This window comes from Peromyscus eremicus, chromosome 9 (assembly GCF_949786415.1).
Source record: "Peromyscus eremicus chromosome 9, PerEre_H2_v1, whole genome shotgun sequence".
Classification (NCBI taxonomy): Eukaryota; Metazoa; Chordata; class Mammalia; order Rodentia; family Cricetidae; genus Peromyscus; species Peromyscus eremicus.
In genome coordinates, this window is record NC_081425.1 from 94,875,424 (window position 1) to 94,899,378 (window position 23,955).

At 39.8% G+C, this 23,955-nt stretch overlaps 1 pseudogene; it reads left to right on the forward strand.

Moving 5' to 3' along the window:
• The first annotated feature begins 21,518 nt into the window (after positions 1 to 21,518).
• LOC131919086 (protein SET-like) lies at positions 21,519 to 22,802 on the forward strand (annotated as a pseudogene).
• The last annotated feature ends 1,153 nt before the right edge of the window (positions 22,803 to 23,955 follow it).

Consider the following 23,955-nt stretch of genomic DNA (forward strand, 5'->3'; position numbering starts at 1 on the left):
ATCCCAGCACTCGGGAGGCAGAGCCAGGCGGATCTCTGTGAGTTCGAGGCCAGCCTGGGCTACCAAGTGAGTTCCAGGAAAGGCGCAAAGCTACACAGAGAAACCCTGTCTCGAAAAACCAAAAAAAAAAAAAAAAAAAAAAAAATTGTTGAGATTGTGATAGACTATGGGGACTTATGAAGTTGGATTAAATGTATTTTTCATTATGATAATGTTACAAACTTATGAGGACCAGGGAGTGGAATGTGGTAGTTTGACTGTAACTGGCCTCCATCAGCTCATTGGGAGTGGAACTATTAGGAGGTGTGGCTTTGCTGGAGTAGGTGCAGCCTTGTTGGAGGAAGTATATCACTGTGGGGGAAGGCTTTGAGGTTTCCTTTGCTCAAGCTTCGATCAGTGTGACATTCAGTTCACTTCCTGTTGCCTGCAAGATGTAGAACTCTCAGCTCCTTCTCCAGCACCAGGTCTGCCTGTATGCCACCATGCCCCACCATGATGATAACAGACTAAACCTCTGAAAGTATAAGTCACCCTATTCAATAGTTTCCTTTATCAGAGTTATGGTGGTCAAGGTGTCTCTTCACAGCAATAGAAACCCTAACTAAGACAAATCCCAAATACAGTATAAATGCAATATCAGTGGTTGTATTATATTTTTTAGGTCTTAAGACAAAAACATTTCTGCAGATCATGAATAGAAGGAACTATTATCCTGAATATTTTTTTTTTCCAGAGCTGAGGACTGAACCCAGGGCCTTGCGCTTGCTAGGCAAGCGCTCTACCACTGAGCTAAATCCCCAACCCCCTGAATATTTTTTATCTGAGGTTTGTCTAATCTTTTAACATGGATATAAAGAGCCAACTCTATTGAACCCCTCTAAGAGTTAACATGAGCCTGCAAACATTCCACTACTGCCCCAAATGAATTAGAGTTGGAGTCAAACTTTACTCCACCTAACCCCAAAGCCCTGATCTTTCCCCAGTACAAAATGCTGTTCACCCTGGACTGCTTGACATCCCCATGACTCCTGCTTTTATTGTCCTGACATTACTGTTGTCTGCATTCCACAACTAGATCACACACACACACACACACAGAGCTGTAGTAAGGCAACATTTTTAAGTCCTCTTTATAAACTTTGTCATCTCTGTCTCCCTAGCACCTCCTCCCTAAGATCTGAGAATCACACAGTGGCCAGTTTCTTTGTGCATTGATCACACGATTCTTTTTTTTTTTTTTTTTTTTCTAAATTCTGTAAGGACTCTGTCACCCTCCTTAAGCCTGAATCCAGGAGAGCCCGTACCAGGAATCTGGCAATTTGAAAACTGATGGTTGTTTTAAAAAAGCAAGAGAGGCAAAGTCTCATGTGTCCACCAGATTCCAGACAAGTCTGTGTGATACGGTTGAGGACACTGACTAGAACCTGTTGGTGCCTTTCCAGGCCCAGTCTCTCCCTCATCAGGCAAATGTCCCATGCCCATACTCCTGTGGTTTCCAGATTATTAGGGCTGTTGTGATAGCAGCCTGTGCTTCAGATCATTAGCCACTTGCTCCTTAAACGGAATCCTTTAGCTAAATATAACCAGGAGCCTCTGGTCGTTTGCACTAATTGTGTTGAGTTGCTTTGTTAAGGTAAATAACAGAAGAAGTTACCAGTGTATACATAGGAAGGCCATAATTTTCCTGTTTGTCCAAGACAGTAAGCAATTTGTGCATTGTTCACCAGGCTTATTCAGCTGTCAGCTAAATAGGCTGCCTGGTCAGGGGGTCCTGTTCCAATGAGAAGCCCACAGCTGGGCAGTATTCAGTTACAGCCTCTTCTGCTGAGAGATGAGCAGCAGAGGAGAGGCTCCATCTTTAGCTTGAGAATCCATACACATGATGATCTAGGGGTGAACCCAGGCAGGAAGAAATTGATCAGATTGCCACAAGTCTATAGTAGGTGGGTCAGCCCAGAACCTTTAGAAACAGGACATACAGCCTCATCGCTCAGCTCTTCCGTGAGGTGAAGAAATTGAGAATTTCCCCAAATAGCTTTTTCTTCTTTGATGCCCAGCCATTTTGACCAGATCAGTGGTTTTCTGACCAGTTTGGCTCATGGACTCAAGTAATGTTATGGGATCATAAATGAAAAGGCAAAATACCCACAGACAAATTCTATGAACTGAGGAGGATCCTTATAGTCAGTCAGTCTTACAGCGCTACTCCATGTCACCTAAATGTCAGCCATATTTGGATGGCTGGAATTACAGCTAAGTAATGTAATGCTTTCTTCTCATGCACAGTGGCCTAGGTTCAAGTCTAGCACTGAAAAAAATTATTATAATTATTATTATTTATAAATGTAGCAGTGTAAAAAGCACATTTATTCTAATAATCTGGATAGGAAAGGAAAAAATGCAAAGGATTTCAGATTTTTCACATTTTGTTTGGCTGGTCCTCTTCCTAGAATGCATGTGGTGGGATAATTTTATTTATTTATTTATTTATTTATTTATTTATTTATTTATTTATTATTTATTTATTTACTATTTTATGTTCATGGGTGTTTTGCCTGGATATATGTTTGTGCACCATATGCATGCCTGGTGCCTATGAAGTTCAGAAGAGGGCATTGAATACCCTGAAATTGGAGTTATAGATGATTTTGAGCCATTATATTGGTGTTGAGAACCAAACTCTGGTCCTCTGTAAGAGCTGCCAGGTGCTCTTAACTACTGAGCAATCTCTCCAGTTCCCAAGTGTTGCTTTGGCATGCAATGTCATTAAATAGTCTAGATGCACTAAGCTTGATCTTTTATTACTGAATTACCCTATTCCTGTTTAGGTTAATGATATTTTTAGTCTCCCCTTGAGGGACAATAGAATCCTGGGGGAATAATAGTGGCTCTGTGTCTTCCTCACAATTTCCTATCCATCTTACATGTAGATATAACTCTTGCCTTTTGGCATGCCTACCTTTCTTATGAACTCAGAATAAATGTCTCCAATCTTCCTCAGTTTGCCCCACAATTGTTAATCAAGTCTCCATTTCACAGTTGAGATATGCGGAGGTAGTAAGGCAGTGTTTGAAGATCTTTCCATGCGTTGAAGATAGGAAAGATAGTCACAGACCATATCTCAAGTGAAGGCTGACCTTGCACTTAATTCTAGAACAAGTGTATGGGACTCTCCAAGCTCTGAATTCTTCATAGATGACACCAATTAATCACTGTTGGATTTTGCTAGATTTGATAATAGATGGTCTTTATGTAGTAACAGGTGTGCATGTTTTGGGTATATGTAGCAAATAAATTAGAGTGATGTGATCAAATGTACTCCAAATAAGTTTAGCCCCCAAAGAAATTAAAAAGAGAAAAATGATATATGAAGCAAACATGGGAAAAAACTCAATAATTTTTGAAACTTGGTGAGGAATATGTAAGGGTTCATTTAAATTTTTATTTATCTTCTAGTTTATATCTAACAGTTAAAAGAAAATTTACCATCAGCTATTGTGTGCAAATGTCCCCATAATAGATGGGAAGATTCAGCTGTCCTTCACAGGTGAGTGGATCTGGAATGTGCAAGGGTGAAGTGTCCTTGGGAAATGCTTGTGAAAGTCCAAGCATGCTGGGAACTCAGGTTTTTGAGGTGGATTTCATCTTGACCATCTCCAGAGACCAATGCACTAAAATGGAATTTCCTAACACTTTGCCATACAACAGCAAGCTGCTGACAAGTGACACCAAGAAATGGGTTCCACTGTCCTATGCACTTAAGAGGCAGCTCCTCTTCCTGCACATTAGCACTTTAAGGGCTCTGCTCAGTCCCACTGGGACAAAGGACAATCACCTTGCTTTCTGATCCTGTTAATTTGAGAGATGAGGGAGGGATCCAGGCAGGGAGAAGAAAAGAAATTCACATAGAACCCCACCCTCTTCAAGGGTGTCTATCCAGGCATTGTGCTAAGTGACTTTCCCGATACCTACAAAAGATCTCATATTATGCATTTGCCAGGTACTCTGTTCTTCCCTAACTGTAACACATGTAAGTCTCCATTCAATAATTCATCTCTCCTGTCATGCTGGAGACAAGTAAAGTCTGCATCATCATTTGTTCACAGCTGAGAGCTACCACCAGCATCTCTTTCACTAAAACTGCCTCCTACCAGTTGATGGGTGCTTAATGAGTGCTTGCAGGATAAATAGCTCTTCTATCTCATTTAATCCACAGGACAGTGATAAGAGACATCACTCTCTCAGTTTTATAGATGAAGGCCAAAAAAAAAAAAATGTGGAGATCTGTGGGAAAGGGTTTGCAGCCTTTCAAAGCTAAAAAGTGATATATCTGGTATTGACAGTTAGTTTTGTTGACTCTTAAATGTTCTTGCATGGGACCTGGAGAGATGATATAGTGAGGAAAAGCACTTGCTATGCAAGCATAAGAACCTAAGTTCAGAGGTCATCAATGTAAAACAGTGGGTGTGGCCATTTTGATATGTGCCTATGTCTTCATAATCAGGGTTACTGTTGTAATGAAACACCATGACCAAAGGCAACTTGGGGAGGAAATCAATAGAAAGTATCAATCACATTTTCATTGGTGAATAGTTTTTAAAATGATCAGTCCTCCTCCAAAATTAATGCCACAAAGACACACACACACACACACACACACACACACACACACACACACACAACATAACAGCTAAGGACAAGGCAGTGTACTAAACTGGATTATAGAAAAGAAAATTGGCACTATTGAAAAAATTTGGGACTATCAAAATAAAGTTTAAGTTTATTTAAGAATATTGTGCCAATGTTAGTTTTAATAATTGAGCCGTGTTTACAATTTTGACATTTTAGTACACAGACTAAAGAATATTGGATTTGTTTCTAATTTGCTCTTCGAATCAGAGTTCAAGCTGGCTTGGAACTTACTAGGCAACCATAAATGGCCTTCCTAATCTTGTTACCATGCTTGGATTACAACCATGAGCCACCATCCTAGTTCATACAGTTCTGGAAATCAAACCCAGGGCTTTTGGCATGCTAGGCAAGCATTGTACCAACTAAGCTACATCTCCACCCCACTACTGGTATTGAAACCAATAATCAAGAGTTCATGACCAGTACTTTGTTATCTTTTAATTTGGGAGACCAGAAGATTTGCTGGGCTAAAATCAAAATGAGGCTAGGACTGTCAACCTTATGAAAATTCCTGGAGAGAGTTGTTTCTTTGGTACTTTTAAAATTGTAATGAAATAAAAGTTACATCAATTTTAACATCTGGCTATTTTTAGGCACTGATGGTATAGTGTCTGTATTAAATTTACATTATTTTACAACGATTACCACCACCTATCTACAGAACATTTTTATGTTCCTATTCTGAAAATCTGTTCTCATTAAGGAACATGTTCCTGCCTTCTCCAGCTTCTATAGGTTGTCCACATTCTTGACTCATGGTCCACTTCCATCTTCAGAGACAATAGTCTATCTTCAGAGGCAATAATACAACTTTGAATCTCTTTTGCTTTCCAATTTTCTTCTTTTTTCTATAAGTATCTATGCCTTTAGATGGACCCATCAGAAAAAAATACAGAATCGTTTTCGCACCTCAAACACCTTAATCCAATCATAGTCGCAAAATCCTTTAGCCATGTAAGGTGCCATATTCACAAATTCTAGGGATTAGGGCATGAATATATTAGACAAGAGATGATATTCCTCTTCCATGGTTATATACAATCTCCTGATATTAGTTCCACAGGTTTCCTGCAAATATGTTGTTATTTCAAAATAAAATAGCATAAAAATAAATCAATAGTTATATGACAGGCTGTCACTGTAATAGACACATACTTCATTAAAGTCACAAATGTATAGATTCTCAAAGTCGAATGGGGACTATTGAAGGTAGCCCTGCTATTGATCAAATGTTAGAGACCTTTACTAATTCTCATTGATGGAGAAATAGTAGAGCTGCCCGCAAAATGATTCCTGAAGATCTTTCTAGAGAATATTTGTCATTGAGCTAGCTGTAACAAAAGTTCTTCCAATACCCCAAGGGCAGGTGTTTGGCTTGACCATAGTTGTTCACTTGGGCCTAAACTCTCTTCCCTATAGGAAGACCAATAGTTTCCCACAGGCTCCAGCTATATATTGAAAACTGCCTAAATGCATAGCATCTGGCCTCAGTTTTCATGCTGCTGAAGTACAAGCATCCCTGCCCTGAGCAGAGTGTCACTTAGGCACACTGACATGGCCAATAACGAGAAGCTGGTGATTCTGCTGATGTCTCTCATTGACAGCAGAGTTAAATTCGATTCCAAAGTCCCTGGGCCAAGTGTGTCTCTCTGAAGAATACCTAGAAGTCAAGGACAAAGTACTTACCTTTGAATCTTCTCTAATACATCTTTGTCTTCACTAAAATCATATGATCTGTAGAATTTACCTCACTTATTTTATTCAATGAAAACTGAGAAACAAGCCTACTTTGGAGAAAAATACACTTGATGATTACTTACATGACTCTTAAATCTGTTATTAGTGGATAAAGAATCATCTGTTGATGTTGTATTTCTGTTTCTTTTAGACTTATCTGCCACCACTTGAAGAGCACAGCTTGCTGACAACAACTGAAAGGCACTGGGTAGTTTCTTGCAGCTCAGGATAACTAGGCCGATAAAAGTAACAGATTCAGGAAATTTATGTGCAACCGTTCTTGCCAAGTGGTATTCTTCTCATGACCTGAACTAGCTCAAAAATGAATGTTTTCTTAGAAAAAGTTATTTGACTGAATAAATAAGTTTGCAGTGAATGGTCAGCAGTTGAAAACAACATGTGTCAGATAAGGTGAGGAGCCAACACATGGACAAAGACATACTGTGAGTCTTAAAAATATTAGAGGTGCTTTGTCCAAATGATTGTCTATGGAGAAAAGAAGACAGCTTTTAAATGGTCATTTTTATATTCTCAATAGAATCCAAAAAATATGGTAGGTGTAAGATAATAACAAGTGTTCATACAGAGAAACACAAGGACCGACCTTCACATGACATCCCTTAGTACCATTTAACAAAACAGTTCATAGAAACATGGCATCACCCTCACTGGCCTGATTTTTTTTTTTAATTTTCAAAAACAGATAACCATATGAAAGAGGATTAACAGGAAAATCACAGTAATATAAATAAAAGCCAGCTACCTAAAACAATAGAAGAAATCAAAATCTATACTTATATAACCTAGGAGAATCTATACCTAAGGATTAAACAAAAATCATACACACACACACACACACACACACACACACACACACACAGAGAGAGAGAGAGAGAGAGAGAGAGAGAGAGACAGACAAACAGACAGACAGACAGAAATGTCAGCATATGATCAAGGGGATTGACTTAAAACCTAAATCTTACCCAACTGTAGAGATAATTCTTTCCTAATATCCCCTCCTGCAAAAGAAAGAGCTTCTAGAAACAAAGGGATTTGACCTCATTCCAAAGATAATGGTGTACTCTAAAGAAAAGGTGTCCCCAATACAAATGTGGCAATTTCTGAAGGAGAAGCTATAGATTGAAGCAATGATGAAGTTTATGAGTAGATGTTGAGAAAGGAGGGGAATTTATTAAAGGAAATACAGAGGATAGAAACACCGAAGAAACTTCACCTACCAAGAAAAGCCTCAGTTTGGCAACTGAGGGGTCTGGGAACTTGTTTCATGTCCACAAATCCAATAAAGAAGTTAGTCTATATACATACCTCTCCTATTCACAGAGAATCTGTGTCCAGGGAAGAAATTCTTGTTTGAAAATCAAACTTTCACTCAACAAGATACATTAAATTCGGTGTCTTGTCAAAGATTCTATGGATTAAGGAAGATGAAGGTATAGTCAATTGAGATAAATGGGTAGTAAATAGGTAGGAGAAAGCCAGAATCCCATTTTAAACATGTTATTGTGACTATGAGAAAATACCAAACATCAAGTCTGTTAAAAATGGGACTATTTTAAATTCTCATCTCAAAATCAAAATCTCTCTCAGTGTAGGTCAAAAACAAAATACAAATATATAGTGCTTTTACAAAACACCACCCAAACCAAATGAATCTGAAACATTAACATTAAAAGGTTATGCTGGCTGTCCACAAGTAAATACAACTCCAGAGTAGCTATTTCTGTGTCAAAGTAGAAGTCAAGGCAAAAATGCATTAAGTGGGGAAGAGGTTACTTCCCACAGATAGAAAGGACAGCCCATAATGAAGACCTAACAATCACAAACCTTTGGAAATGAATTAGATAGCGTTCAAGCGTAGAGCGACCACCAGGAGAGAGGCAGCTGCAAACTAACAGTAGCAACGGCAGTAGAAGGCTCTTGTAGCTATGAAAAATCAGCTAGCTCAAGTAAGCCCAAAACAAACACACGAGGAAGGAAATAAACAAGCAAACAAATAAATAAGGATGCAGAGACTTCACAAGGTGTAATGAATATGTGCAGGGGATTTTCATAGCATGTACTTCAGACATTAATCTTAACCCGCTTCCTCTTTTCTCCTGTCTTACATACTTGTCTCACCTCCCCACTTTCTGCTTCCACTTCATTTTCTTGTTTACTTATTTTCAGAGGAAACAAGAAAACTGATATGTGTATGTGTATGTGTCCAAGTTACTTCAAATCCCTTCAGAATGATGGCGGGTGTAAATAATAGTCAAATAAGAAAAGTGTTTGAAAGCTGGGAGGAAATGATTCTCACCAAAGGAGGTGTGAGAATGAGATGCAGACCCCAAGAGGCTTCTTGGCCCTTGCCAGCACCACAGCCCCAGCTACGGAGTGATGGGTTGAGAACTTGTGACCTGATATTTCTACTCCCAAGACAGCTTGCCTTGGCCACTGCTGGGGTTTTCCACACCATTGGCCTTAAGCTTCTGCTTGGAAGTGGAGTATTTTATTATTTCACACTTGGTTCCCTTTATTCCCTCTCCCTCTCATATTTGAGTTTCATAGGTATCTTTTAGAGATTATGAGTGGTCCTTTTCAATCTAACATCTTCCTGAGTGAGACCTGGGAAGGTTTGGGGTGGTGAAGGTGGACAACTGCAAAATCTGGGGGGAGGCATTCTAAAATACTGTCCTCACTTGGGACACTGATCACAAACTGGCACATGCCAATGGTTTGGCTGGGAAGTACCACTCACAAACTAAGGGGTTTGAATAGCTCCTCCCCAGTGGTGGCAGTTTGGAGAGTTTGTGGAATCTTCAGGAAGTAGGTAGCAGCTGATGGAAGTATGTGCCTAAGGTTGAATTACGGAGTATGGCCTACCACTGATCACTGCCTGAGTTTCTGTTTCACATCTACTGCTGAAATGTGACCAGCTGCAGCTTCCCACAGCAAGGCCAGAACCCCAGGTACCAAGCTTTCCCATCATAAAACCCTGAGCTCAGATCAACCCTTCCTTTAAGTTGCTTCTTCTTGGGTATTTGAAAACAACAAAAAAAGTAACCAATACAGAAGGGTTCTCAAAAATCACTCTTTTTTTTTTTTAATTTTTATTTTGCAATACAATTCAGTTCTACATATCAGCCACAGATTCCCTTGTTCTCCCCCCTCCCGCCCCCCTCACCTTCCCCCCAGCCCGCCCCCCATTCCAATCACCTCCAGGGCAAAGCCTTCCCCACAGACTGAGATCAACCTGGTGGACTCAGTCCAGGTAGGTCCAGTCCCCTCCTCCCATGCCGAGCCAAGGGACCCTGCATAGGCCCCAGGTTTCAAACAGCCAACTCATGCAATGAGCACAGGACCCGGTCCCACTGCCTGGATGCCTCCCAAACAGATCAGGGCAATCAACTGTCTCACCCACTCAGAGGGCCTGATCCAGTTGGTGACCCCTCAGCCATTGGTTCATATTTCATGTGTTTCCGTTTGTTTGGCTATTTGTCTCTGTGCTTTATCCGACCTTGGTCTCAACAATTCTCGCTCATATAAACCCTCCTCATTCTCGCTAATTGGACTCCCAGAGATCCACCTGGGGCCTAGTCATGGATCTCTGCATCCAGATCCCTCAGTAGTTGGATGAGGTTTCTAGCACGACAATTGGGGTGTTTGGCCATCCCATCACCAGAGTAGGTCAGTTCGGACTGTCTCTCGACCATTGCCAGCAGTCTGTTGTGGGGGTATCTTTGTGGATTTCTGTGGGCCTCTCTAGCACTTTGTTTCTTCCTATTCTCATGTGGTCTTCATTTACCATGGTCTCCTATTCCTTGTTCTCCCTCTCTGTTGTTGATCCAGCTGGGATCTCCCACTCACCCAAGCTCTCTTTCCCTCTACCCTCGCCCTTCACTACCCCCACTCATGTCCAGGCTGTTCATGTAGATCTCATTCCACTTCTCTGTCGTTGGGCGATCCCTGTGTCTTTCTTGGGGTCCTGTTTTCCAGGTAGCCTGCCTGGTGATGTGAGTAGCAGTCCAGTCATCCTTGTTCCACATCTAGTATCCTGTTATGAGTGAGTACATACCATGTTTGTCTTTCTGAGTCTGGGATACCTCACTCAGGATGATTTTTTCTAGATCCATCCATTTGTCTGCAAACCTCATGATGTCATTGTTTTTCTCTGCTGAGTAGTATTCCATTGTGTATATGTACCACATTTTGTTTATCCATTCTTCAGTTGAAGGGCATCTAGGTTGTTTCCATGTTCTGGCTATTACAAACAACGCTGATATGAACATAGCTGAACAAGTGCTCTTGTGGTGTGGTTGAGCATTCCTTGGGTATATGCCCAAGAGTGGTATAGCTGGATCTTGGGGTAGAGCTACAGTAATAAAAACAGCTTGGTACTGGCATAAAAACCGACATGTGGACCAATGGAATCGAATTGAAGACCCTGACATTAATCCGCACACCTATGAACAAATAATTTTTGACAAAGAAGCCAAAAGTGCACAATGGAAAAAAGAAAGCATCTTCAACAAATGGTGCTGGCAAAACTGGATATCAACATGTAGAAGGCTGCAAATAGATCCATATCTATCACCGTGCACAAAACTTAAGTCGAAGTGGATCAAGGACCTCAACATAAATCCAGCTACTCTGAACCTGCTAGAAGAGAAAGTAGGAAGTAGTCTTGAACACATTGGCATAGGAGACCACTTTCTAAATAGAACACCAGTAGCACAGACACTGAGAGAAACAATCAATCAATGGGACCTCTTGAAACTGAGAAGCTTTTGTAGGGCAAAGGATACGGTCAACAAAGCAAAGCGACAGCCTACAGAATGGGAAAAGATCTTCACCAATCCCACATCTGACAGAGGACTGATATCCAGAATATATAAGGAACTCAAGAAATTAGACATCAAAATGCCCAACAGTCCAATTAAGAAATGGGCTATAGAACTAAACAGAGAATTCTCAACAGAGGAAACTCAAATGGCTGAAAGACATTTAAGGAATTGCTCAACATCCCTAATCATCAGGGAAATGCAAATCAAAACAACTCTGAGATACCACCTTACGCCTGTCAGAATGGCTAAGATCAAAAACACTGAAGACACCTTATGCTGGAGAGGATGTGGAGCTAGGGGAACTCTCCTCCACTGCTGGTGGGAATGCAAGCTTGTACAACCACTTTGGAAATCAATATGGCGATTTCTTAGAAAATTGGGAATCCATCTCCCCCAAAAATCACTCTTATGTTTAGGTATTTAACAAGACGGAGAAAACTCCCTGAAGCTGCTATATTCAAGATTAGGGTTTAACAAGAGGACAAGATAGACTGAACAAGCTAAGCAATATAGCATGGAGGGCAGAGTCCTAGAGGCATATGAGGCATAGAACTTCCAACTGCCTCTGCATAAGGAGCCAGGGCACTGCCTCTCTCAGCAATTACATGTGAATACAAAACACACACACAAACACACACACACACACACACACACACACACACACGCACAAACACGCACAAACACACTCTGTGGTGGTTTAAATAAATATGACCCCCAGAGACTCATGTGTTTGAATGCCTGTCCCATAGGGAGTAGCACTATTTAGGAGGCACAGTCTCCTTGGAGTAAATGTGTCCTTGCTATAGGGAGTGTATCACTGTAGAGGTGGGCTTTGAGGTCTTATATGCTCAAATTATACCTAATGTGACACAGCTTCCTTCTGCTACCTATATATCAAGATATAGAATTCTCAATTCCTTCTCTGGCACCATGTCAGCCAGCACACTGTCATGACCTACCATGATGATAATGGACTAAACCTTTGAAACTCTAAGCCAGCCCCAATTAAATGTTTTCCTTTATAGGTGTTGTCATGGTCATGTATGATCTGTATAGTTGATCTGAGTCTCCAGTACCTCTAGAAATTGGTTTACAGAGTCCCCATCATATATTGTCAATATTTTCTAACTGTGAGTATCAAATATGACCAGATCCCACCCTAACTCATAGTGTTACACTCTTAAGCATATTCAGTGTCCCCAGGAAAAAAAAAGAAAGAAAGTCCCTGTCAGGCATGGTGTTCCAAAGATTTTGAAATAACTTTTCAGAATTTGGAATTCAAGGACAGGGGTCAGACATCTTGGTATCATGAAATTCTTCACCATGCAGAAGTGCTAGAACTCCATGTATATGGGGAGGTGAAAGAGGTGGAGAACAGAGGACATGAAAGTAAATACTGAGGCCACTAGCTGGTGTTTACAAAGCTCTTTTATGCATTAGACATCGTCTTGCCCTTTAATAAACCAACTCTTGAAGGAAACAGGTACATATGGGGGCCAAGGAGCCACATGGTCAGTGTATGTTAATGCTGAAAACTGACTCTTTCCTCTGCTGCCTCCAGTCTTAATGGAGGCAAATGAAAAGTAATGAAGAGCATAAACCAGGCTCAAAATTTTACTCCATGTGGCTTTGAACAGCTGCTTTTAGAGTGAAAGTCCAGGAAGGTAGGGATTTTAATCTGTTGTTTTCAGAAGTTGTCTTCAGCACTGAGAAGATTGAAGTACAAAGAAATCACTCAATAGATGTCATCTAAATGAAACTTAACTATGCCCCTTTGTCTAGTGACATAGATAGAAAATATATCTACCTTGGGAAGATATTATAAGGAAGAATAAATAATGCAGTGAGGTTGTTGACAACAAGTAAGTGCTCAATAAATATAGGAATTGCAAGCAGTAGCACTAACATCATTATCAAGCCCACCATAACAACAGGCTCAGGCATTTGGGGGAGTGCTATGTCTTAGTGAGTTTCCTGGGGCTGTAACAGAGTACTAAGAATGGGTAATTTATAAACAATGTACACTTACCTGGTTCATAATTCTTAAGTCTAGTGCTTACAAGATTGAGGAGATGAACTAAAATGGCAAGGTCTTTGTGGCTGTGCCATTACATGAGGAGAGGGTAAGGGCACGTAAGAGATAAATAATTGAAATGAACTCAACATTTTACCAGAAATTGGATTTCAAGATAACTCAATCTTATGCTAACCATGTTAATCCATGTCTGTCCTCATGGCCTAATTAATCACTTCCTTTTTGAAAAAATACTTTTTAATTTTTTTTTTGAGATTATAATATAATCACATCATTTAAGCCCTTGCATCTTGCTACTACCACAATGACAACTAAATTTCAACTTGAAGTTTGGAAGGTGCCTGTTTAAAAAAATGGAACAGGCATCTGATTGGTGTGAGGCTTTCACACTTCACAGAGCAGAATCAAGGCAGAGTATTCCAGGAATGTTCAAGGCTGACTCCACAGCACAGCGTTCCTCTCCTGCAATCTCTGCTTCAGACAACTTATTTATTTATTGTTCTGTTCTGTTCTGTTTCTTTCTTCATGTCTTAATTTTCTTTTCTGTTCTGGCCATCAAATCCCAGGTCTTGCACAGGCTAAGCAAATACTGCAACATTGAGTTACATCCCTAGCCCCATTTCTGTTAGCGTTTTAATGTAGCTTGTTGTTCTTTGAAATTTTAATTCGTAATGATTTTATTCTTCTCTTCACTTTTAAAAATGTAGGTTCTTGAGGCTAGAAAATTTCCTCATAAACATCTACCATAGAGTCTGGCATGATATGTAATTATTGCCTTCTGGCCTGAAACAGCATATTCTAGCCCATTTCATCCCTTGATTGACTAATAATCAAGTTTTGAAGATAGAATACATATTTCTTGTAATAAATTTCCAAGTTCATTTGGAAATATTAGTTAAGCTGAATTATTGGTAGGAAATGTCATGTGAACTCTCACAGACTAAAATTAAGTTTACAAACAACAGAACACACAGTATTCAGAAGCATAACTCTCGAATTACATGCTGATATGTCCACATAGCAGGATTATTTATATAGGTCCCTTTATGGGTCCCTTTTCTGAAACTTAAGTTGTCATTTACCAGCATAGACACTGGGCTCAGTGCCCCTTTCTAGAGTTTTGCCGTTTGAACTATGAATCCTGAACCTCTGCTCCACGACCTCTCAGCTCACTGAGATGCATCTGTTAGTATCTGCCACTGGCTGGGAGAGCCTCAGAGGCACCATGGAAGTACTATCACTGCTCCTAAGAAAAAGTTCATTTTATGGTGCTGCCACTGTTTTCTCTATGATTTAAGGAAGTTCTATCTTTACAGTTACTTTAAAAAAAAAATCTAGAGTTTTAGAAGAGATTTCACAACTGCACGTAACCCTCAATATTTTATTTGGGGGCTCACTGTCAGATAAATAATTCCCTTCTCCAAGCTTTGGCCATAGGCCACACTAACCCTAGTGGACACTGATTGGATCTATTAAATTAAAGGGCAGTACTGAAGGTCAAGTGTCATACAGGTAGCAGCCCCATTCAATTAGTAAAGTTCTTCCCAGAAGGTCTTCTAAGTTTCCAAGCAGGAATACTCAGGAATGGAACCAGAAAATTTCTCACCATTTCTTTACACTTACGGTGGCCTCCATGGCTACATCATTAACTCACTCCACAGCTTGAGTGAATCTTTTAACCTTGAGATATTGGTCAACTCGTCTATACAGTGGAGACAATGTCAAATGACCAAATGCAATCAAATAAGAAAATATATGGAAACACTCACGCACCATACAGTACATGGTAAATGCACGGCTTTACATTCTCATTCTCGATACTGCAGTTGTGGTAGTGGTTAAACTTGGAAAAAGCTCCTAAGAGCTCTTTAATGAATTCTCAGCTACTGGAATAGCATAATTTAATAGAAAATGGAATGTTTAGTGTGCCTGGGGAAAAGGAGACAAAAAAGTGTTCGCTTGCTCTCTTTCTCTCTCTCACTCACTGTTTCTCTCTCTCCATATATGCTTATGTACATGTGTATGTGTGTACATGTATTACTTGTATCTATTACATATAATACCTGTGCTTATAACAGAATCAAATGCTTATAAATATATAATTTACTTAAGTACTCTGACTATATACATGCATGTATATGAGCCTGTAATTATAATAACATTAAATATGTATTTACATATCATTATTTAAACAGAGATACTATGCAAACAGACATATTGTTTGTCCCTATTTTAGAAGAATTTCCTCAAGGCCCAATAACTTAAAGCACCAAAGATATTAGTCTAGTTTCTTATTTATCCTCTTTATAATTTTTTTAAAGTTTGCTTCTCTGTCACTATGATTAAAAACTAACCAAAAGCAACTTGGGGAAGAAAGATCTTATTTCATTTTATATTTCCTGATAATAGTCCATCACCAAGGAAAGCAAAATCTGGAGCTGAAGCATAAACCATGGAGGAACACTGCTTATTGGCTTGCTCAGCCTACATTCTTACACAACCTGAGACCACCTACCCATGAGTGTCACTGCTCACAATGGTCTACGGCCTCCCCCACCAATCATTAATTAAAAAAAAAAATGTGCTGCAGACATACCCACATGCCATTAAGATAGAAGCAATTCCTCAATTGAGGTTCCCGCTTCCCACATGACTCTAGTTTATGTCACGTTGACAAAAACTAACCAATGAAAGAGCCACCTGATCAGATGGGTGTGGAATCATGGATCACTTGTGTGTTCTGCACACTAGTGTTACCTGGGAGCTTCTTCCAGGCTGGGATAAGTATAGATGAGATATGTTCACACTGCATCTCATCTACAGGGCATCAAGCTCTATCCATCGGAAATTCCAAATCTTGCACTTCTGTAGGTTTCAGGTCAGAGACACTGATGGTACTAGTTCCCCACCAGACAAGGCTTGCTCCTGCAAGCTGTTGACTCACAAACACACTCAGCTGCCAAGTGTGCATGTCCTTTCCTCTGTAATATGCTGGAAAAGTATTTCACACATTTTCCAACGTGAAAATCAAATTTCATACAACTAGTGGAGGCTGTTGTAGTTGTGGTTATGGTCATTTAATGTAATATACAAAAGTTAGAAAAATGCATTTACATTTGGATGTACTTTCACAAGGCATTTTAGATAAATACATGCACACAGTACACTCCCTCTTTTTGTTACATCAAGAATATTAAGTGAAAGTATACAGAGTTGTATTGTAGGACCAATAACTCCAGAGACCTAATGAGTAGCTTGATGACTAGAATTGGTTAAGTGGTGTTGAATACTCTTGATGTCACCGTGTATACACCAAAAGGTTGATTCGTTACAAAGATCAAATACCATAACATACACTTTAAGTATACAAAATTATGAAAGAGACAGAAAAGAAGAAAGAATAGTAGGTATATTTAATTCACTTTGATGCAATAGCTGTACATTTTAAAAACTCCATCCTGAGAAAATATTTCTAAATCCATAGAAATATTTTATCTTCAGGTATTCATTGTGTTCTAACTTACCTGTGAAAATGGATATTTAAAAACTATGTGCTCAGTAATTGCTAAATAGTTTATATTATCCCCATCAGCTGCAGTATTTTGTAGTCATTAAAGTTATTTATAAAGAGATAGTAACAACACATACTGTAAAATCAAATATGGGAAAAAATTAATTAGCAACAAGTAAATGAGTGAACGTCAAAAGGGAGTTTGCTGCAATGTTATCTCTTGTCTTTGCATAGTACAGTTGTGGGCAATTTTTCTTCTCTGTTTTGTTTTCTTTCTGAAGTTTATAAATACATTTTAATAAAACAACTGACTGTTTTTAGGAACTGATTGGGGAAAGGAGATGGCATTAATTTCTCCTCTCTCCTTTTGACCTCCACTAGAGTGACTGAATTGCAGGGCATACATTTTTGGTGTATTGCTGGTGAGGTAGAGTGTCCTCACATCTAGCTTACTAAATTACTAGCTTCTAGACAATTGGTAGTAGGGTTTACTCTCTTCTATCCCCAAGACCCAGAATAGAGTCTTAATGCTGAGTAAGGACTGGACTGAACAGACTGACACTGAATGATGTTGCTGCATCCACTCCATTCTTTCAAGGGGGTCTTGAGTTTCCGTTCCTTCTGTATATCCCTGATGCAAGACAAGAAAAAAAGACTCATATTGCATCCCATCCCTCTACCTTACTCATAATGGAACTCAAATGTTTTGTCTCTCAAAGGCCCAAAAATCCCAAGATTGAAATTATCCAACATAATAGTATACACCTATTTGGGCAGGATGCAGAAAAGCTCAAGAAAGCACAAAGAATGGAGCAACTCGCCCTTTCAGAGTTGTGTCCATTGCTGTCCCATATGATAGCCTGAAGTTCCTTTCCTACAGAGCTGATATTCACCATCCATTCTCCTCTCATCCCCAAGCTGAAGGCATACTTTGTACAGCTCACATTTCTGCAAATTGGTGTCTATTTGTAGCTATTTGGTTTATTATAACTGGTCCAGGGACAATTTAGAGCAGACTTTGGCAGGCTCTTATGATAACAATCTGCCCCGTGGTGCTCCTTATGGAAGACACCTGCTTTGCCAGGAAGATGCATTAGCTGTGGGTGACTGAGTAAGAACACAATTAAGTTGTCAAAGTTTCTGCTGGACCTGCTGGGCCTGGGCACAGTAAATCTCAGGGATTCCTATTTCTCCTGTTGGCTACAGTGCCTGCCAAGTCAAAGGACCTTGGTTCCATCCTTGCTACATTTTGTGTCAGAAATTACTGGTAAATATATGGTTTACTTTGGAAGGAAACCAGGGCTTCAGTCTCCTGTTGATGTTGTCCATCTAGCTATTAATCCTTCATCCCTTCCAGGTTCTTTCTACCCAAAGAGGATGTAGGAAGCAGTCACAGCCCTGCCAGAATGATCAGCATATAGGACCAGCCCCGATCCAACTTGGTTGTTCACCTAGAACAAAGCCTCCTGTGAACTTATGGCCAAGATAATGAACGGAAAGGTGTCATTTATCTCCTCAGTACATGACTGACCCTGGAAGTGGAGAAGGTCACATACAAGATTTTCTGAGGCAATAAATCATGTTTCTCTCCCATCAGTCAGACTTTCCCACCACAGTCCTTTCCAGATATCATTATGGGGATCTTCAGATTAAAATAGGAAAGGGGACTAATCCCTATCCTTGATTCCATCATCTTTCACCAGTGCCTAAGACTAAAGCTCCTATCTTATTGAAACTTTTAGGATAGAATGTGGATGTTGGAAAAGAAGCAAGCTTTAGGCTTACACTCCCATGGCTATAAATTTGCCTCCGGTCTTTTAAAAGCCACAAACCATATCTCTGTACCAGGCACAACCTTGCACTTTGAAATATGGGCTGAATAAAATTAGATTTGTGAAGTATCTCATAGTATCTAAACAGACAGTTGTTCCCTCATCATATATGTAGTCATTTACAAGGTCATTCGGGTCTCAACTCAAGGCTCATCTCTTTAGAAGTGATTTCTTGACCTCTCACTCAAAAGTCTCTGCCACCCTAGTCACTCAATAGCACCTCACCTTTTCTCATAGAGTGGACAAGAAGGTGTTGAGCTGCTTTGTGATGGGACAGTGTTTCTGGAAAGAGTCACAGACATGCCATGGCTTCCTGCTCAGCAGCTGCCTCAGAACAGGGGCCAGTAGCTTTGTTGTACAGAATCAGCTTGGGTGTGCAGCCATAATATCCTGCACTTCTGGTGGGCATCTAAGGAAGGAGTTGCAGCAGACCCTCCCATTCTAGACCCTTCAGAAGGTGATACTAGGTTTCCCTGCAGAAGTCCAACATAACACAGAGAAACACAAGATGGGCTTATCTTTCAAGTGAGTGTTGAAATCAGAGTGATCCAATTGCATGTGGCCAGCCACAGAGACCAAAAGCACAAATCTTGGGTATGTGCCACAAAACACCTTCTATCTATGTATGAGCCAGATCCGGCCACCATAATCCACTTCTGTTTAACAATCTCTGTTGTGAAAGAGGAAAAGACTATCTGCAGTAAAATAGAATGTTATTGTTGTTACTATTGTTTAGAGAAACAAATAAAAGTGAGAACTCAAATCCTCATTAGTTATCTAAATAAATATAAGTAGATTAAAAATAAGTACTACCTCCTTCATAAAAATCAGAATTTTAAGAATGCTAAATACTGAATTAGGTGATTGATATAACTCATATAATACTATTAAAAAGACTAAATCCACATACAACTTGGGGAAAATTGGAACCTGCAAGTTGTGTTTTATACAGCTCCAAGAGGCAACACCCATTTTGTAGGAAACAAGTATCATTTGAGAGACAACTGTCCTGCAGGTGGCAATACAGTTTCTGGTGGAAAAGGGGCTTCATTTTCTAATTTGCACGGGGTCTTACAAGCGATTGGCAAAGGCAATGCGCATACATGAACACAGCTGCTCTAACTCCATGCAATCTACACTAAGTAAAAAAAAAATCCCCCACGTGGGGAATGTTTTATTTACAAAAATGTTCATCACAGCATTATTCAAACATTGCAAATAACCTGAATGTCCAATAGGAAGGAAATGATTCAATCAACTGTAGTGTTCACAATGGATATTTAGGAACTGCTTATAATAACACAGGCAATGCTTCTGCTATGTGATCATTATAATTTTATACTTAGGGATACAAAATTGTATATGCAGCATGATTACTGCTATGTAAAGCAAACAAAAATATTTAAAAGCCATTCATAATGAAATGAAACATGTATTAGTAGCAGTTCTTTGGGGGTGTAAGATTACCAATGCTATTTCTACCCTCCTAACTTCCTATGTTTTCCAAATATTTTTATGAGTATGTGCTCATTTTATAATCAAACATGCACCAATAATTTCTAAACTGGAGAATAGTTGGACGTCAGAGGTAGAATTAAAATCTTCTCAAAATCCATTGGTAAAGTATGAAGTCCATGCCCTACCTGATGGAGAGGTTTCAGTGCCCTGGCCATGGGAATTAATTTCACCACCAAATTCAGGAATCCTTATGGATGTCAACAGCTATGGGAAAGCTCTGAAAAAGCAGGAAGCATCCTTCAGTCTAGGATTACGCATTTTGAATGTGTTGTATTTCCCCAGAGGAGAAACAAAGTTTCAATTCTAGGAAAAAAGAAAACTTAAATCTTAAAAAAATAAAAAAATAAAAATAAAAATCAGAAAACAGATGTGGGTACTAGGCCTAGGACCCCACCACCCGCAAATACTGCAGAAGACAAATGAGTCAAAGATGAACTGAGCCATTTAATATGTGGTTTGTTCTTCTGTCTGCAGTTATTTTCATTTTCTTCTGGTAGAGGAACTCTGATTTTTTCCCTCACAATTTCTCCCTCTGACCATACACATCTCAGTGAGACTGAGTGCATTCTCTCACAAAAGCATGAGTCTGCATGTCATTAGGCCTGGCAGATCCATATCAGAGGTCAGGGCAAGCCTGGAAACCCAGTCGTGCATTTTCCAGATCAAGCTGTAGGGCTCCCTGAGGGATTTTGAAAGGAGAATTTCTGCTGCCTGTACATTGGGCTAGTCAGTTTTAAGTCTAACTTTCAAAATCATCTTGCCTAAATGTAGAAAACTCTTGCCTGAGAAAGACCCAGACGCAACCCATCTAGGGGATGCGTAAAAAAAAAAAATCTCACAGGCGACACAGAACACAGAAGAAAACTCAGTGTCCTCATGGTCTTTGCATTTTGATCATTTTCCTGGTGTTTTGGTGTTTTGAGTCTATTCACACCTGAGTCAATTCTACTCTTTGACATCTCACTTCCTCAAACTACTAAATCCCGTACTCATGTGTGTTTAATTGAAATTGACTTAGATAGAGTCTGTTTTACTCACAAAGTATTCTTGTCTACACAGAAATAAAGAAAATCCAAAAGAACCTGTACATTACAGATTGTGTGTGTGTGTGTGTGTGTGTGTGTGTGTGTGTGTGTGTGTGTGTGTAGATGGTGAATTGAGAAACACACTAAATTTTAGGTGAGTTTCTCAATTAAGTTTTGTGATAGTAATTATTATCCACATTTTTTGGGTACTGTTAGTGACTATTAGTGATAGGATGAAACCCAATCAACACAGCTTTAACTCTGACACCAGTTCAGACAACTACACCTTGAGGGTATTAAAAAGGCCTGATCAGTGGGACGGCCATGTTCAGGGATCTGTGCCATAGGATAGAGGTGAGACATGAGTGTCAGAATGACAACACACGTGACTCCTCACAAGGTTAACCACCAAACCGTGGGCTTCTGTAGATTGGAGGCCACCTGAGAAAGAGGCATTGTGTCATTAAGTTAGAGGAAATGGGTTTCAGTTCACACTTTTCCTCAACTTGAAAGAATTTTAAAAGTTCCCTAGGTCTATCTTTCTGGAGTTACAAAAGGTGTGCTCTAGACAATAAGAATACTTACATTTGGAACAGGCATAAAATTGTATGTTTGTTCATCCAACAAAACTGACTGAAAGCCGATAGATAACAATAATGAACGGTATATTTAAAAAAGCTCCAAGAAAGAATTTTAAATGTCTTCACTATAGAGGCCAACTTAAACCTCCCACACCTGAGGCCACCTCAGCTCCTTGGAATTTCTTCCTGTGGTGAGCATGGGAGTGGGAGTAGGGGCTCTGGCCTCTGGCTTCTAGACACCCTCTTTGTGCCATGGCCCTGAACTAGCAACCTGTACACCTGCCTCATCCCAAGAAACCAGATACATTCCTGCCCAAATCTGGAGGACACGTTGGCCTCTCCCAGCCCTCCAAAGGTAGAAAAAGAACAGCAAGAAGCAATTGAACATATTGATGAAGTTCAAAATAGAATAGATAGATTTAATGAATGAGCCAATGAGGAAATTTTGAAAGTAGAACAGAATTTATTGACAGAATCCCACATTCTGGTATTACACTTGTCAACCATCCACGAGTGTCTGCATTGCCTGGGGGAGAGGACAAATAGGCTTTAGTATTTGTCCAGAGTTGTAGAGACAGAACTGGAAAACACAAAATTAGATTACAGAATAGATTTTTATTTTGGTAAAAATTGTTACTTGGAAAATAAAGTTCTCTGCAAAGAATTTCATCTGAATGAGTGTAGCAACCCATCTTCAAAGTCCACTGAAGTCAATTGGAAACCTGTAGAGGGTTTTGCAAAACTCTCAAGTCCAATGCAGAATGAGGCCCTCAGGAGGAGGCAGTGTGAGGACCCAGAAAATTGATATACCTGGTTCACTGACCCTCCTGATGTCATCAAAGACAATGTTTGGTTGTTTCCCTTGCAGCACTATTTGGTTCCTGATGTGGATGATGATGAAGAAGAATGAGAAGATGAGGCTTATGATGATGAAAGAGAGAAAGAGGAAGAATTGGAAGACACTGATGAAGAAGAGGATGAAGGCGAAGTGGAGGAAGGAGAGATGAAGGAAGGCAGGGATGATTAGCGTGGAACACTGATGGGTTCCAACCTTCTTTTATTTTTTTTCTTTCTAGTTTTCAATTTTCTCCAACACATGGGAGCAAGTTGCAGTCATCTCCCCCTCCTCCCCTATTATGCTCAGTTGCCCTGTTTTTCAGGTCTCTCTCTTCTCCACACCATGGTTCTCTGCTTATTTAAGGACAAATACCCTGAGCAAAATGCAATGAGAGAGAATTTCTTTAATGTGTTCACTATGAAGCAAAGATAAAGAACTGAGAATACACACATTCTTAGTCTTATTTAAACATTAACCCCATGGACACACATATTAAAGCATTATGTGATTCTCAGTAATATGTGCAATTTTACATTTTTATGTGCAAGTTTAAAAAAAAAACTTTTAAACTTCCTGAATGACGACTAAATCAGAGCAGAGTGCTAGTTGATCTAACAAAATAACAACAAAGGTCTTATTAATGTAAAGTATTGAGGCTTAAAAACGAAATTGAACAAAAATTTACATTCATGTTAAATAAGAGACGATTATTCACAGAGAAAATGGAAATCTGTCTTAGGTCCTCCAAGATGAGACAGGGCCAGAGGTCACTGCATTATTCAGAGGGGTCTGGAGTGTGGGTTGAAAATCAGTAAAGAGCCTGAATCCTTTCTTTTACTACTCAGATAGGAAGTAGCTACTGAGAAGGCATAGGCGCACACCGCTGTAGCAAGCATCTCGGCACTTCAGTTGTACCTGTGGTCAGCATGGCTGCCTTTCTTCAGCCACTCCCCTGGCCCTCCTTAACACTAGCTAAGCTCCATCACTAAAGGAGCTTCCATGAAGAGAGATAACCCAGCGTTCTGGCACATCTTTCCTGGTATTGCCTCAGCATTATATTCCTCTGCATTTTACCTACAATCTGCTCCTGACACTTCACACTCCTGCTCTTCTCAACCTTGGGCTTCTGGAGTTCATGAAACAATAACTGCCCCCGACCAGCATGGTCCAGACACAACTGTGGCTGCTATGCCAGGCTGCTTAAGGTGAAAATGCCACACATGCTCATGAATCCCTGCTGAAGTAGAGTAGTGATTCATTGGGTGCAGGCCTCACAAGAACAGCATGAACCTTTAGGATGAACCAATTGAAGGATCTTGCTTATAGCAAGCTATCACTTGTC